This window comes from Sus scrofa, chromosome 14 (assembly GCF_054392235.1).
Source record: "Sus scrofa isolate SSC_HxYL_T2T_F1_AM1 chromosome 14, Sscrofa_HxYL_maternal_Yorkshire_Landrace_v2.0, whole genome shotgun sequence".
NCBI lineage: Eukaryota > Metazoa > Chordata > Mammalia > Artiodactyla > Suidae > Sus > Sus scrofa.
The window spans coordinates 68,630,148-68,641,628 of NC_139396.1; positions in this window are offsets into that span (position 1 = coordinate 68,630,148).

Sequence of the window (11,481 nt, forward strand, 5' to 3'; positions counted from 1 at the left end):
GATCTGAACCACTTCTGTGACCTACACAGCAGTCACTGGCAGCACTGGATCCTTAACCCACTGAGCCAGGCTGGGGATTGAACCTGCATCCTCATGGATGCTAGTCAGATTCATTAACTGCTCAGCCACGACGGGAACTCCTAAAATTAAAATTGTAATGACTTTTTCTTTGGCTACACCCATGGCATGTGGAAGTGGCCAGAGATCGAACCTGAGCCATAGCAGGCCAAGCCCGCTGTGCCACAAGAGAACTCCTCTAATGACAAACCCATCCTATGCAAAGGGCCCTGACTAGCCCATATTGGAAAAAGAATAAAGTTAAGACTCATTCTTACCAATTTGTAAACATACTACAAAGGTACAGTGATCAAAAAACAGCGTAGTAAAGATAGACATGTAAACAAATGGAATAGAATTGGGAGTCTAGAAATAGACCCAGACATCTATAGCCAATTGATTTTCTTTTTTTTTTTTTTTTTTTTCAGGGCCACACCTTTGGCATATGGAGGTTTCCAGGCTAGGGGTCAAATTGGAGCTGCAGCCGCTGGCCTATGCCACAGCCACAGCCACACCAAATCCAAGCCACATCTGTGACCTACACCGCAGTTCACGGCAACACCGGATCCTTAACCCACGGAGCGAGGCCAGGGATGAACCTACATCCTCATGGATACTGGTCAGATTCGTTTCCACTGAGCCACAACAGGAACTCCCCCAACTGATTTTCAACAAGGGTGCCAAGACCATTCAACAGGGAAAGAACAGTGTCTTCCACAAATGGTGCTGGAACAACTGGATATAATGTACCAAAGAATAAAATTGGACTACTACCTCACACCATATACAGAAATTAACTCGAAATGGTCCTGCTATAAAGCACAGGGAACTATGTCCAACCACTTGTAATGGAACATGATGAAAGATAATATGAAAGAGGCTATATACAGATGTATGACTGGGTCACTTTGCTGTACAGCAGAAATTGACAGAACAATGTAAATCAGCTATCATAAAATTTTTTTTAATTAACTCAAAATGGGTCAACAGTGGGAATATAAAATGGTGTGACTCCTGTAGAACACAGGATGATGATTCCTCAAAAAAAAAAAAAAATTAAACATAGGCGTTCCCATTGTGGCTCAGGGGGTTAAGAACCCAGCTAGTATCCATGAGGATGCAGGTTCAATCCCTGGCCTCACTCGGGTTAAGGATCCGGCATTGCCATGAGCTGTGGAGTAGGCCAGCAGCTGTAGCTCAGATTCAACCCCTAGCCTGGGAACTTTCATATGCTGAGGGTGCAGCCCCACTCCCCCCAAAAAAAGAAAAAAAAAGCAAAGAATTATCTTATGATCCACTTCGGGTATACATATATATCCAAAAAAATTGACAGCAGGGCTTCTAACAGCTGTTTGTACTCCATTGTTCTTGTAGCATCATTATTCACAATAGCCAAAAGGTGGAAACAGTTGTTACCAAACAGGTTCATTTTGCTCCTTACACAGCAAGCCAAAATGCTGAGAGGCCCAGGTTTGCAGCAAAAAGAGCCTATTCATAAACAAGTCTCAGATCTACCTCCCTGAGAGCAAGGGGCTCAGCATATTTATAGAATGAAGAATAAAGCAGCAGAGCCATCTGAGGCGTGGGGAAAGGTGATTGGAAAAAGTTGTAGTAATCTTTCTGTGAAGGCATAATTAAGCTGCAGGCCTATGCACATTCATAGCACGCTCTGAGGGTGGCGTTTTCAGCCCTCTAACATCAAAAGGTCACCAAGCACACACAGGCCCAGTTGGAGGGTCAGTGGTCCCATCCAGTCTTAACCAGCTCAGCTCAAACTAGACACAGCTGACTCTAAGTTTCTGGAAAACAACTGGGGAAAACATCTTACTATTTAGGCTTCATGCTGCTTGGAGAACATATGCATCTTAAAATGACCTTGATTAGTGAAGGCAGGTGGAATGGGTTTGACTCATTAGCCACACAGTTTCACAACTGACATGTCCATCAATGGATAAATGAGTAAACAAATTTTGATTTGTCTGTGTTATGGAATATCATTTAGTCATAAATAGGAGTGAGGTGCCAACATCCCTGGCAGTGTGGATGAAACTTCAACACATTATGTTCATGAGAGAAGCCAGACACAAAAGGCTACATAGTATTGTATGATGTGTCCATAACAGGGAACTCTGTAGAGATGGAAAGCAGATCAGTGGCTGAGGTAGAGGGGAAATGACTGCTTAATGGGTATGGGGCTTCCTCTGGGATGACAAAATGTTTTGGAACTAGAGAGAGGGGCTGGTTGCCCAACACTGTAAATGTACTCAATACTACCAATTTTTTAAACTTTATTTATTTTGTTGTTATTACTTTTTTAGAGCTTCCTCTATGGCATATGGAAATTCCTGAGCTAGGGGTTGAATTGGAACTGCAGCTGCCAGTCTGCACCAGAGCCACAGCAACACCAGATCCGAGCCGTGTCTGCGACCTACACCATAGCTCATGGCAACGCTGGATTCTTAACCCACTGAGCAGGGCCAGGGATCAAACCCGAGTCCTCGTGGACACTATTTGGGTTCGTTACTGCTGAGCCACAATAGGAACTCCGAATTTTTTACTTTAAAATGGTTCATTTTAGGGAGTTCCCATCGTGGCTCTGTGGAAACAAATCTGACTAGGAACCATAACGTTGTGGGTTCGATCCCTGGCCTTGCTCAGTGGGTTAAGGATCCGGCGTTGCCGTGAGCTGTGGTGTAGGTCGCAGACGTGGCTCGGATCTGGTGTTGCTGTAGCCCTGGCGTAGGGCGGTGGCAACAGCTCCGATTGGACCCCTAGCCTGGGAACCTCCACATGCCATGGGCGCAACCCTAAAAAGACAAAAAAATAAAAATAAAATGGTTCATTTTATGTTGTGTGAATTTCACCTCAATGGAAAAAAAAATGCAGGACTGACTGTATTTTTAAAGAATGCATTCACTTGTAATAAAACTCTCAAAAATAAGGCAAATATTTTAACTCACCAGGGTGGGATGTAGTTGGGGAGAGGCATCTGGGGTCCCAATGGTATCAGAGTTATGCCTTTTTTTTTTTTTTTTAGGGCCACACCCTTGGCACATGTAAGTTCCCAGGCTAGAGGTTGAATTAGAGCTACAGCTGTAGCCCTATGCCACAGCCACAGCAACTCAGAATCCAAGCTGTGTCTGTGACCTATACCACAGCTCACGACACACGGGGTCCTTAACCCACTGAGTGAGGCCAGGGATCGAACCCCCATCCTCATGGACACTAGTCATTACCACTGAGCCACAACAGGAACTTCCTGAAGTTCTACTTTTAAAGTCACATGAGTGATATATCATTCTTTATTCTTTTTTTCTTTTTTGGCTGCACCCTTGGCATATGGTAGTTCCCAGGCCAGGGATCAAATCTGAGCCACAGGTGCAGCAATGCAGGATCCTTAAGCCACTGTGCCACAGTGGGAAGTCCTCACTCTCTATTTGTGTAGGTTTCTAACATACTTCTGTATGTAAGAAATCATTCTTTCTAAGTTGCAAAAGGCGCTGTAGAGGCTTCTTGTTGTCCATGGGGTCTAGCTTCTCCGATTCTGTAAGTGTCTCAGCCCATCTGTCAGCCCTAATGACATGGTTACAAGGACATATAACCTGTAATCAGCTGGGCTCCACTGTCTTCCTACAGCTGTTACTCCCTACCCACACCCCACCTGCCCCAGGCGGGGGTCCTCGCTGCCTCCCAACACACACACCCCTACCAGAGGCAGATCCTAGCTCACACCTGTCCCCCACCCAGAACGCATCTCTGCCTCCCCACAAATATCCACATCTTAGCCTTCTATCAGTGGGAGCCTGAGGGCTGCTGCAAACTTGGCAAGTGATCAGAGTTACCCTGTGGTCTGTCCTCCCACTGGGTAACACTGGTGATCCTGGAAGAGACAAAAGCTTGAGGATATAGTCTCAACGTGGGAGGGGAGACTGGCCCAGCCCAAGCCCTTCTGCTGCTGGGTGGGGTGGGGTGGGGTGGGGTTGGGGGTGGGGAAGAGGAGCAGTAGAGATCAGCATAGCCGCTGATGGGAGGGGAAGCCCAGGAACAGAGGCCGCAAAGGACTGGAGATTGACTGAAGGCAGATGAATGCCTGGAGAGGCCCTGCTTGGGAGCAGAACATCCAAAGACAGGAGACCAGAGGAGCCCACAGGGAAGGAAGGGATCCCAGCTGGGAGAGCAGGCAGGTCACTGGGCCTGCTGCTGACCCTCAGGCCACTCCAATCCCAGGCATGCACAGACAGGATGCTCAGCCCTGCGGGCTCCCCTTAATCCCAGTTTGCTTCACTTCTGGGGCAGGGCAGGGACCTGGTAGGGATAGAGCCATCACTGTTTCACCATGTGCATCCAGGCAAACCGCTTCCTTCTCTTGGCCTGTGTCCCCAACTGGGAGCTGGACTAAATGACTGGGGTGGGGGTGGGGCTTTCCTCAGGCACACTGTTACCCCAAGGGGCTTTGAATACAAGGTTTCTTGGCCCTGGTCTAGGCTGTGAACTGCGTGGAAGAGGACCCCACACCCCCCATCTTTCCTCCTAAAGTTGCATGATGACAGAGGAAGAAATGAAGCTGTTAGTGCAAGTGTGAGGCATGGGGTGCCTTACCCCAAGAGCTAATGGGGTAGGGGCAGGGAAAGTCTCAGACTTGGTACCAGGAATGGGGTGTGTGGTGAGGCTGGTGAAGTCCATGGGCTGCTCTCCCTCTGCTGTGAAATGAATTCTCCACTGTGGTTCCAGGCTGTGCGTGAAATGGACAAGCATTCTATGCGGCCACACTGTCAGGTAAGGCAGGTCCATATTCAGAGTAAGGATGTGCTCCAGTGAGCACAAACCTTGGCCCTTGCTATGGAAGAGGGGCAATGTGATGAAACTGCCACTAGGTGGCAGGCTAGTCCCCAGAAAGGGCCACACTGGGACCCAGTGTTGGTCTCTGCTGTTTTCACAAAGGGGCCTGGAGGAAGGCCATGCAGACACCACCCACCAGGGCTTCAAGCCCAGTTGCAGCAAGAGAGCTAGGCTGTGGTGGGATGCATTTTCAGAACTCAGAGGTGCCTGAGATCTCTTCACCTTCTGGGCATGAGCCCCAGAACACAAAACAAATCATCTTAGAAAACTCTTAGACTGTCTCTTGGTTGCCTGGTTTCACTGTTACCTCCCTCCAGAAACGCAGCGAGGGGCGATGACTCACCTAGGGTCTCACAGGGCAGGTGCAGAGCAGCTGTGTGATTGTGGTCTGGGGAAGGGGGGAGCAGAGTGAAGGGGTAATTGGGGTGATCAGAGTCCAGCCCTCAGGGGGCAGAGCGAGTGTTGGGTCAGGCCCACAAATGGATGTCCACTGCCAGCAGAGTTCTAGGCACTGGGCATGTAGCCGTGACCATGACCAGCAATGGCTCCTGCCCTTGAGAATAGATGGTCAGCCGTAACCATGGATTTCAGAGTGTGATGAGTGCCATGAGGAGAAGATACATTAACATTAGAGAGTGACTGGGGCTGGGGGCTGCTTCAGCTTCTGTGCCAGGGAAAGAGGGCCTCTCCAAGAAGGGCGTGGTGAGGGTTAAGCCCTGAATGGCAAAAATATCTGGAGGAAAAAAGAGGAAGTTCAAGTAAAACAGCCAATGTGTACACTGTTCCAGGAAGCCATCAGGTGAACTGCATAAAGCAGCTCAGTTAATCTCATCACTAGCTCATGAGGTTGTGTGCTATTGCCATCAGATGGAAGGGAAAAACTGGGGCCCAGAGGTCAAGTAACCTTCCTAGGTGCTGGCATCTGAAGCTGAACTCAGCGAATCTAGCTGCGGAGTCGGTGGGTTCACCTTGTGCCCTTCAGCTTCTGAAAGGCAGAGAGCAAGTCTGGCTGTTGAACCTGGTGGATTCTGTCTTGGATGCAGGAAGTGTGGGTAGAAATGACAATCCACACCCTCAAGAGGAAGCCTCCAGGCTCATGCCAGCTAGTGCCAGAGCCGAGGCAGGGTCTTCAGTTTCCCTACTGCCCTGCCCTCCCCTCCCCCTGTCACCTCAGGGACTCCTGAAATGCCTGCTCCCTGCCCCCAGCCTCTTGGTTCACAGCTAACTGGGCCACCTCGTTCTAAAGGGATTTGACTCCCAGAGACAACTGGAGACTGGTGAGAAAGGGCTTAGGGATTAGACAGTGATACTCAGGAAGGTAAAGGACTTAATTAGGGGGGTTCGGGTGTAGGAAGTGGGGCGGGGAGAGGATTTGAGCCTTCGCAAAGCCTGGGTGGACTGCGGAAGTGAGGAGGAAGTGGGCTCTTGGGGAGGAGCCGGATGGGCTTGATTGCTCACATTCTGTTGTGCCTTCAGAAACAACACATAATAGTATTAATAATCCTTCCCATTTGTGCACACATCACTTTTCCAGCCATTATTTTGCTTGGAATTCCCACAGCAGCCCAGGGAGAGAGGCAAGGATTATTTTTCTCCCCAGGGGACAGGTACCCAGAGAAGGCAGGTGACATTGCCACGGGAGGAGCTGGGGTTTGGCTACAGGCCTCCTGGCTCCTGGTCCAGGTCTGCTTCTTCTGCTCTCACAGCATCAGTGCAGGGGGAGAGGCAAGGGCAGGGGGGCAAGAAGCTGCAGCAGGAATCATCAGGAACTCAGCCACCTCCTAGACAGAAGTCCCTGAAGACCCCTGGCCTCATTTGCAGGGGTGGGTGTCAGTGGGGAAGGCAGGAGGGAGAACAAGCAGTAAGGGAATAGATGGATTAACATCTGTATGCTGAGCAGCTGGGAAGGGCTGCCGCTGAAATGCGAGGGGCCTACAAAGAGGACTCCTCATCCCCCCGCAACATGTACCCCTTCTCCCCAAGGGGGATCCATGCGTGCCTTCAAACTACAAAGGCACTCTCATCCACAGTCTGAATTTACTCTAGCAGATATTTCTACTCTTTTTTCTGTTGTGCCCACGGCATACAGAAGTTTTCTGGCCAAGGATCAAACCCTCTCCACAGAGGCAACCCTTGCCACAGCAGTGACAATGCCAGATCCTTAAACTGCTGAGCCAGCAGGGAACTCCAAGGATATCCTATGCTTGTTCAACATCTAGGATGCCCGGGTCCCAGCAGGAAAAGACCACCCCCCAGAACGAGAATCTTAGAATAGCCCCTTCCCGCCGCTCGAAGTTCCTCCTGACACCCGGTCTTCCCACATCCATGTACCTTCAAACCTTGACTCTTTGTCTGGCCCCCGCTCTCCCTTTTGCTTCTCCACAGCCTGATCTCAGTCTGGGCATGTCCTCCACCCTAGTACTGGAAGTCTGATTAGCACAGCGCTCAGTTAAATATATGCTGAATAAATGAATGAATGAGTCATCACCAGGCCTTCTGCTCCCTCCAGCCTGGCTGATTCCTGCTCAGCCATCAGGTCTCTGGGGAACATATGGTACCCCCACCCCTTGACAGGACAAGGACCTTCCGTCTGCACCCCCTCCAGTGGCACTGGCTGTGCTGTCCTGGAGTGGCCTGTTGCCTTGGCAGTTGGTCTCCTTGTGGACCAAGAGCTCCTTGAGGGTAGGACCTGGCTGGCCTCATTCTTGAGGTGTGTCTGACCTGGCCCCATCCCGCTGCATAAGCACTTGTGGAGCAAGGCATGAAAGGAGCTCTGGCTTCAAGCCCCTGGATGGGGCCACAGTGCAGGAGTAAGGCCATCCCCACTGCTGCCTCATTTTGCTGCTGTCACCTCTTCTGTCTGGGTCATGTGGCCCCAAGTGGTGCAGATTTCTTTTCTTTTTTTTTCTTTTTTCTTTTCTTTCTTTCTTTGTTGTTGTTGTTGCTGTTGTTGTTGTTGCTGTCGTTGTTTCAGGACTGCACCCATGGCATATGGAGGTTTCCAGGCTAGAGGGTGAATTGGAGCCGTAGCCACCAGCCTACACCATAGCCACAGCAACATCTGTGACCTATACCACAAGTTCATGGCAGCACCAGATCCTTAACCCACTGACAGAGGTCAGGGATCAAACCTGTGTCCTCATGGATACCAGTCAGATTTGTTTTTGCTGAGCCATGTCAGGAAATCTAGATTTCTTCATTTCTTCCCCACTTTGTCAGAAGAAGACTTGAGGCATCACATGGCAGGCCTGGGAGGAGGCTCAGAGTCGGTGCCTTTCTGCACGGTGGCCTGTAAGCCCGAGGGCTTTCCAGAGAGTTCCAGCTGTCCTGGCCCCCTGGAAGTAGAGTGTTCCACAAATATTTGTTGAAGGGTTTAAAGGACTGTTCTCTCCAACTCTCAGATCACCGTGCCAACGTCCTTACCACCCCTTACCCATCAGCACTGCAGTATCTGAGGGCAGGGCACCCAGGTCAATGCCCTTGTTTTAGACAAAAGTCATCCAAGACCTGAAGGTCAAGGGCGGATGGCCCCAAGGAGCCCCCCCACCCCCACCTCCATGGTGCTTATTGCCAAACAGTCTCCACAATACATTCACTCAAGAATTTGGTCTAAAGCCCAGGTTCTGGACTCCTAGTCCAGTGCTCCTGCCTGTGTTCAGAGCCGCCTCCCAAAGGAATCTCAAGTCTTAGGCTCTATGTCCCAGGACTACAACAATTACCCCACATGACTCCTAAATCTCTGGGCACCAGCAACCTTCTTTCTGCCCATGCCCAACAGGGTATACTCAGAACAGCACACCATGGGTCACAGAGCTGGCAGTGGCAGGGCCTGGACCTCCCCTCAGGCCTGCCTTAAGGCTGAGCCCTGGCCCTTGAGGCTGGGCTCTTCCTGTTGCACCAGGCTGTGGCTGTAATACAAAGCAGTCAGTGTCACCTCTATACTACAAAGCAGTCAGTGTCAAGGCCAGGCTAGAGGGGCTACTGGCTGGCAGAGGTCATGCTGGGTTGGGTGGATCAGGGAGAGGTTCCTGGAAACAGCAATTGATCAGGCTTTGAAGACAAGGGAGGATCTGGCAGGAGGAAACAGGAGAGGGAAGCAACTCTGAAGATGTAGGAGGGCAGAGGTGCGTCTGAGGGACCACATGGAATTCTCTGGCTGAAATGAAAGTATGTGTCGGGGGGGAAGGGCAGTCAAGGGGTGGGCTTTGAGTACAAGTCAGTGAGATTGGGCTGCCTTCTGAAGGAACTAGGGAGCAATTGTAGATTCTTGAGCAGGGGAAGCAACATACCTAGCAGGGAGGGAGAATTGCCAGACAGGGCTTGGGGGAATAGAGAAAAGGTGGGAGTGAGGAGGAGGGATTCTCTCTTAGTAACCAGCCTGGAGGAGTTTTATTATGGATAACCAATATAGAATAAATAAATACATATATAGTCCAGATTTTTATCCTAGGATTTATATTATCAGATTAGGTGTTGCACAGTGGGCTGGAGGTAGGTAAGTTTCAGTGGACAAAGGAGAAGTGGCAGCCCCAGGACCTGAGAAGGGCAGGTGGGAAGAAAGGTACTTAATCGAAGCCTTTCTGGTGGTTAAATCCAGATTTCTTGGGAGTGGGGGCTTTGTTGAGACTGGAGACTGTTTCCTGTTGGGTGAATGCTTTCCTTTTGCTCTTCCGGGGAGCCTCTGCAGGCAGATCCCAGGCTAGTCCACACCCTAGCCCCTGGGGACCTAGGAGCACTTGGCCCCAAATCCAGAGCCTTGGAGTCAAGTCACAACTCTGCACACATTCTCTTGATGCTGGCTGTCTCCCTCAATAAGTTACTGGACTTGAGTGCCTTAGAGGGTCACCATGGGCTTCAATGACAAGCTAGAGCTGAAAGTGCCTTATAAACTATAAAGTGCAGAGCCAGAGCTCCCGTCGTGGCTCAGCAGTTAATGAACCCAACTGGTATCCATGAGGATGCGGATTCACTCTGTGGCCTGTGGTGTAGGTCGCAGATGTGGCGCGGATCTCACGTTGCTGTGGCTTCAGTGTAGGCCAGCAGCTGTAGCTCCAATTTGACCCCTAGCCTGGGAAACTCCATATACCTTAGGCGCAGCCCTAAAAAAAGCAAAAAATAAGTAAATAAATTGCTGGCCAACATAAGCTATTGTTTTTCTGTTTTCTATGGAGTAAGCCCTTCAATGAAATGAACATCTCGCTCCTGGAAGGGTCTTAAAGATCTCAACCAGGCATGCAGCAATGAAGGCGGCCATGCCCTGCTCTGAGCGGAAGCCGAAGAGCCTTTAACAAGGGCGGGACTGCGAGGACTGCCTGAAAATGCTTCAGAGGGGTGGGGGTGAACTCTCAGTTTGTCACAACACTAACATATCTAGGCAGGCCATGGCCTCTTTGGTCCTCAGTCTCCATGGCTGTTAAGTGAGGTGAGCTGCTTGATCCCTGAATGATCTATGTTTAAGTCTTCTTTCCAGGGCTCCCCCAGGACCCAGCTCTGTGCCCGTGGGAGTGTTTCATTCATTCATTCAATCATTCAGCATTCATTTATTGAGCAACCCCTGAGTGAAGGATACTGTGCTGGGGGAGGAGGCTTGTGGGGATTCAGGGGTGAGTAAAACAAGGCCCTGTACCCAAGGACCTCGTGGTCTCTCAGGACAGATGCTCCTAAGCAGGGCCATGTCAAGGTTCTGACGTCCTCCCAGCTTATTCTTTCTCTCCCATGGTTGTAGCCATGCTTCCCACCAAGCCATGGTGCCGACATGGAATGAATGAATCTCCTTTCCATTTCCTTCCCACCCCAGATTTTTAGGGCCCGGCTCCAGTGCCACTCCTTCCAAGCTGCCTTCCAACTCAAAGCAAATTCTCCTACTTTAGCCTCCCAGGCACTTGCCAGCTCTCTTTGGGGGCATTTATCTCCCCTTGTATTCTAGTTGATGGTGTCTGCGTCTTCCCTTTGAGAGGGCAGGATGGCATCTGATTGATTTTGGGATCCCTAGAACAGCGCCTAGGGGCTGGCACACAGTAGGAGGAAAGAAGGGCCAAGGCATGTGACCAGCTGCTACCCTGGAGGTAGGATTAGAATGGAGGAGGGGAGAACCCAGGCAGAGGGAGGAAGGCTGGTGAGCTTGGAAAGTAGAAAATGGCTTCATTTTATGGGGAAGGAGCTGTGACTGGGGCATGGCAGGACAGTCAGATGGCATCTGTCCGGCTAGTGTGTAGCTCCACCGGAACCCACAGCTCTGGCCCCTGGGTGTGAGCGGGTGAGGGGGTGGGGAGCAGATAAGCTGATAGCAGTCCTGCTTTTATTAGGCCATGGCTTTCACTGTGGCTTCCTCCATGTCCACTCTGCATCCTCACCCAGGGCTGAAGCCTGATCAGGCAGGCAGCAAAGGGAAGCTGTGCAGGGTTGACTAGGGAGTGGCCACAGAGGCGAACTCCATGCTAGGCACTGCCCTGGGTGAATTACCGCAGACATTAGCTTGCTTGATGCTCTCATGCTGACTTAACGTCCCGATCATCCACCTCCATGTATTGAATGAAGAAGCTTGGATTCAGAGAGGTGAAGTTGCTTCCTGGATTCTCATAAAAA